Below are 6,108 nucleotides of genomic sequence, written 5' to 3'. Positions count from 1 at the left end.
CATTGACTCCTTCTCTCTAGCTGTGAAACCCTGACATGGTTTGGATTTGTGTCCCTGCCCAAATCTCATGTCAAATTTTAATCCCCATTGTTGGAGGAGGGACCTGGTGGAAGGTGATTGGATCATGGGGATGGTTTAGAAACTGCAGCAGGCTATCCAGAAGATCTAGCTAAGATCATGCATGAAAGTGGCTACACTAAACAACAGATTTTCAATGGGGATGAAGCAGCCTTCTATCAGAAGAAGATGCTATCTAGAGGCTTGTGTTAATCCATTCTGGCACTGCTATAAAGACATATCTAAAACTGGATAATTTGTGAAGAAAATAAATTTGACTCATCGTCCCACAGACTGTGCAGGAAGCATGACTGAGGAAGCTTCAGGAAACTTACAATCATGGCGGAAGGCAAAGAGGAAGCAGGCAAAACTTAAATGGTGGGAGCAAGAGGAAGAGAGAAAAGGGGGAGGTGCTACACACTTCTAGACAAGCAGATCTCTGGAGAATTCTGTCATGAGACAGCACTAGGGGGACAGTGCTAAACCATCAGAAACCATCCTGGACTATTATGGAGTTCAGGTTTCAGTTTATCTACTAAAGTAACAATAGAACTTGTATTACATTATTGAGTGTGTACGTCAGATCCAGCATCTCTGGTAAGCAAACCATATTGATAAATTTAGCCAGAATTAAAATTATGCTCTTCTCTCCCTACCCAAGCATGGTTAGGACATATTCCTATGCCTATTCTCCAGGTTTTTATTTGGGATATAAATTTGCATGTTTTGTCATGTAAGCATTGCCTGGGTACAACTTTACAATTGGCTCCCTGTGCACAGAGATTGTTTCTAGTCATGGGTCTGGAGGATGTGTGAAGCAGTGGGGGTGGAGAATAGTCATAGAGTCATAGAGTCAATAGTCTTCCACCAGGAAGCAGGACCATCCTCATCAGGTAAGATAAGAGGAATTGTTTCTACTGGTAAGAGAGCTTGGTAGAGTTAAGGGTTAAGGGTCTTCAAAATTAACTGAGTTCCCCTAAATGTCACCATTCTAATCTTTTGGAATGGTCTTTCCTAATCATTGCCCTAATTTTCACATATGAAATCTGGTGAGACTATGAATTCAATCTATGTTGTAAATCGGCAACCTATAAGATAAGAATCTGTGTCTAATTTTCAGCTACATCAATTTAATAGCTCTAAGAGATAAGATTTTTTTTGGGACAACCATAAAATGTTCTTTTAGGACAATTATAGGAAACTCCTGCATCTCTGGCTGTATTTTGAGCCATGAATTTAGAACCCTGAGCTTTTTATTATATTACTTTAGACTCTCCTGGATGGTTAGAAGTAGCTAGGCTGCCTCATAGACCTCATATTCTTCATGACTATTGAACTCTGCTATGGCCTTTGCCATTTGATCTGCCAAAGCCATTTCTCTCTTTTTAAAATTTTAATTACTTTTTATTGAAAACTGCACTGAACACTAAATGTCTGCCTTTACAATAAAGAAATACAGTAATGGTAACTCACACTAAAACAAAACATACTCCTGTTAGCCATTATTTTTCTGTTTGGGACAATTTTAAAGTTTTTCTTTTGTCACAAAAACAGAATTGTACCTGCACAAAGGCTCCAAATAGGCCATCTTTTTAAACAGGCAATGATTCACAAAAGATTATGAATAGAACATGTAACTAGTTGAAACAAATCTTGCAGGATTTGTTAAAATAAGTCACATCTAATACATCTGAAGTGTTCTCATATAACATATCACATGAAGAAAAGAATACTTTATCAAAGTTGAAAAAAGTGGGTTTGTTCATTATTCTTCTTGAACTCTTTTAGTTCAAGACTTTCCACTCAATAAAATAGCAGAGGATCTGAAACTGAGAAAATACAAACGAGTACAAATAGCTTGTGAAACTTAATATTTTCTTTACATCATCAGAGGGTTTTACTAAACTTATGACCAACTTGCCTGCTCAGTATGCAGTTCAGATGTGAGAGATTTTTCTCTCTACAGGAGCCTGTACTGTCTTCAGTCCTACGCATGCAGGAGTGTACCACAGGCAAAGAGCTTTCTCCCCACTTTGTAGTAATGTGATCTTCCTATTAGCAAGAAGAGGTAACCAGCCCCTGTAGAATGAAAGAACTAGAGTCACAGGATGAGGATTTCCTCTTAATATTTTTTATTTTGATGTTTGAACTCCTGATGCAACATTCTAGAGCAGGGTGTTCAGGACCTGCTCTACCCAAGGGACTGATAAAGGAAAAAGCTCTACTTATTCTTTGTGATTTGATGCATAGATGAAAAACTTAACACTCAATAACAGAAGTTGATCGTTAATAAATCACATCCTCATCTTTCAGCGCTTCTGTAATCAGAAGACATCTTCAGCTTTCTAGCTCTTGCAGTTTTACCACTGCAACATCAACGATGCATATGTCCAGAATCAGTTAAAAAGACCATCAGATTCTTTTTCTCTTAGTTCATCTATGTTTCACTGTCTCTTGGTCCCATATGCATCTGAATGATTACTTTTCAGCATTGTCTGCTATTCCTTCTTGGGGTGCTCTCGATTGTCCCCGTGTTTTGTGGGCTGGTTGGGAGAGGGCGCTTGGGAAGGATGTGCCACTGTTGGGAGGTTGTGAATCACTGGGATGCCTCCAGGGATTATCCCTTCCATGGCTGCAGGAAGTCCGCCTGGAGCCACACTCAGGATGCCTGGCGGATATCTGTATGTGGCACCATTTAGCTCAGGATGAATTGTTTGCTGGTCTACTGACCAAGGAGCTGATGTGACAAAGAATTCCTTGTTCACACAGTTTCTTAAGCTTTCTGGGATGCAAACTTTGGTGGCTTGGTGGATCTCAGTGGCAGCTGCCTCCCTCATCTCCAGCGACGCCTGCTCATTATACCAGGCAGTGTGAGGAATGCAGATGAGATTTGGGGCATCTTTCAATGGACCCTGAACAAAGTTGTCCCTCCTATCCTGCCCTCCTTGAGGGTCTGTACTAAGGCTTGAGGGTCTGTGCTAAGGCTTTCTCGCCCACCAGGCCACCACGGGCTGCGTTCACAAGGAATGCTCCCTGCCTTATCTGCTTTATAGTAAAGTCGTTGATGAGGTGGTGGTTCTGTTCATTGAGATTGTAGTGCAAGGAGACGCAGTCACTCTGACACAGCAATTCCTGCAGGGTGTAGACCCTCTGAATGCCCAGGGACCATTCTATCTCATCCTGCAAGTAGGGGTCATAACATATGACTCTGAATCCAAAGGCCTTGGCTTAAACTGCTACCGCCTGCCCCCTGCGACCAAAGCTCATGAGACCCACAGCGTCTACCCACGGATGCGGACCGCTCCTGAGGCCACGCCGTGGATCTGCTCCATGCTTTCAACTCACGTGCCTTCCCGCAGTGCCTGGCACACCCACGTGTTCCTCCGGTACAGATTGAGGATGTGGCAGACGGTGGAGTCGGCCTTCTCTTCCACGGCTCCGGACGGGATGTTGCACACAGCAATTCCAAGCTCGCGGCAGTCTTGATGTCCACATTGTCTTTGCCACTGCCTATCCGCACAATGACTCTCAGGGCCTTGAACTTTTCCAGTCCTCCCTGGTGAGGGTGATGGTGTGGTACATCATGGTGCCCACAGCTTCATTTAAATCTGTCTCGTGGATTTCCTGTGAGGACTGCGCGTCACAGAAGGCCATGGTGGCCAGGTTCTTAGGCCGCGGTGCAATCTCCGCCGTGCAGCAGCACCACCAGGGGTGGGAGTGCCGGGGTCCATTCATGATACCTTCACAAATTCTGTCCAATCGCTGTCTCTTGACTTTGTGTTTATCCACAAGGGCCATTCTTTATGGAACTTTGCAATTATTAGATCAAAAGGCAAAGCAGTGCTCTGAGAACTTATGGGAACTCGCAGGAGTCTGAGTGCATGATACCACTATGAATCCATTCGCTTGCAACGCAGTCTGCATCGCGCAGTCAACGAATCTCACCACTACCCCAGGTCTGGAGTGCCCTAGTCCACAATACCAGGGGGTAGAGGCAGCTCCGGCCCGGGGGAGCCAGGTTCCTGCCCCTGCTCTGAGCCTGGGAAGCGAGCTGGGGGCCCACCCAGGGGGTCCGTGTGGTCTTGAGGCTCCTCCCCTGCTGTGGGCCCCACAGGCCGGAGAGGTGCTGGGCACCCGCTGGCGTGAAGTGGCATCTGGCTGGACCTGCCACTCCAGTCCGAGCTGGCCCGCTCAGCCCATTTCTTTAAAAAAACTACTCTATTCTATGTGACCACAGATGATACATTAGGACAAAAACTGCTCTATGAAGAGAGAATAAGAAAAGAACTCTAAGAAGAAGTATGGTAGCAAAGGAAATCAGATAACTAGATGGCATAATTAACAAAGGACTTTGATATGGTTTGGCTGTGTCCCCACCTAAATCTCACCTTGAACTGTAGTTCCCATAATCCCCACATGTGGTAGGAGGGACCCAGTGGGAGGTAATTTAAGCATGGGGATGGTTACCCTCCATGCTGTTCCCCCTGATAGGAGTTCTCATGGGATCGGAGGGTTTTATTGAGGGGCTTTGACGCGTTTTGCTCAGCACTTCTCCCTCCTGCTGCCATGTGAAGAAGAACATGTTTGCTACCCCTTCCACCATGATTGTAAGTTTCCTGAGGCCTCTCCAGCCATGCTGAACTGTGAGTCAACTAAATCTCTTTTCTTTATGAGTTACCTAGTCTTGCATATTTCCTCATTGCAGCGTGAGAATGGACTAATACAGATTTTTATAATAGAGATCTTTGTAGGCTAAGAAGGCAGTCTAGTGGAATGGAAGAGCTAGGAGTTGCAAAGATGACTACTAATGAGACAGGAGGAGCAAATTCTTAGAGGGGCTCTAACTTCAAACAGGAAGAAGGGTTCAAATGCAGTAATGATGCTGGGGAATGATCTGGGGGACTGGATGGAAAAATATCATGAAATCAGAGAATGAGCTCCAATGACTGGATAGATGGGGAAAATGAAAGCTGGGTCACTGTATCGGATATTGGAATATCAGGAGTCTGAGATCTCAGGGTCAGAGCAGCCCTGAAGGATGACAAGGTCCAGGTGTGGCCTCACCTCTGGCTGGCTGAAGTGCTGAGGTGATCTGAGAACTGTAAGCTGATAATATATCAGCCTGGATGTGGAAAGGTGAGAGCAAGGCAAAGTGTGGGGATGGACCTCATGAGTGATCTGATGTGCACAGTCTGGAGGAAGGTTGGGGTTGGAAGGAATCCTGTGGGCTGACAGACAACACAGAGGAATGAGGGTGGGTGGATGGGACATCAGAGGATGAACTGGTTTTATGAGGAGGACATGCTGGTAGAGGGACCTGGAAGTAGCTATAGGAAGCCAAGTAGTACCCCAATCTTTCTAACCTTCTGCACTGGGGCAAAGGGTGACCTCTGTTAGTGAGCTTTGTGTGCAAATGAACTCATTGAGGAACTAAACGAAAAACACTTAGTGCAGTGCCAGTCACATAGTTGGCACTCAGTGAATGTCAGCTCGGATGGTTGTTAAAGAAAGGGATCAGTGGAAGGACCAAAAGGACTGATGGGGTGACAGAGAGAGGGGCAGGGCTGCAGGTGATGAGGGGACAGGAAGGAGCAGCACCAGAAGTAGCGTCTTCCATCACAGGACTGATGAAGGCCTCTCTCCTCCCTTCCCTCCCCTCCCCTTCCTTCCCCTTCCCTTCCTAAGAGCTTTGTCAAGATATAACGCACATACCATATAATTCACCCATTGAAACTGTACAACTCAATAGTTTTTAGTGTATTAACACAATTGTGCAACCATCACTACAATTGATTATAAAACATCATCACCTCAAAAAAACCCCATCCCAACAATCCTCCTGTATCCTTCAGCCATTCCCCCTAATCCTGGGAAAGCACAAACCTACTTTCTGTCTCTTTATTTTGGACATTTCACATAAATGGAATCCAAATGCACGATAAGCAAAATTTTTTTTTCTTTCTTTCTTTCTTTCTTTCTTTCTTTCTTTCTTTCTTTCTTTCTTTCTTTCTTTCTTTCTTTCTTTCTTTCTTTCTTTCTTTCTTTCTTTCT

General features: G+C 44.7%; 1 pseudogene; it reads right to left on the bottom strand.

Annotated features, from left to right (window-relative positions):
* Positions 1 to 2,555: 2,555 nt before the first annotated feature.
* On the bottom strand, positions 2,556 to 3,855 carry LOC105554834 (annotated as a pseudogene).
* Between the last annotated feature and the right edge of the window lie 2,253 nt (positions 3,856 to 6,108).

This window comes from Mandrillus leucophaeus, unplaced genomic scaffold, assembly GCF_000951045.1.
Source record: "Mandrillus leucophaeus isolate KB7577 unplaced genomic scaffold, Mleu.le_1.0 Scaffold66, whole genome shotgun sequence".
NCBI lineage: Eukaryota > Metazoa > Chordata > Mammalia > Primates > Cercopithecidae > Mandrillus > Mandrillus leucophaeus.
Note: the sequence above shows the minus strand (reverse complement) of the source record. Positions and strands in the feature narration are given on the sequence as shown.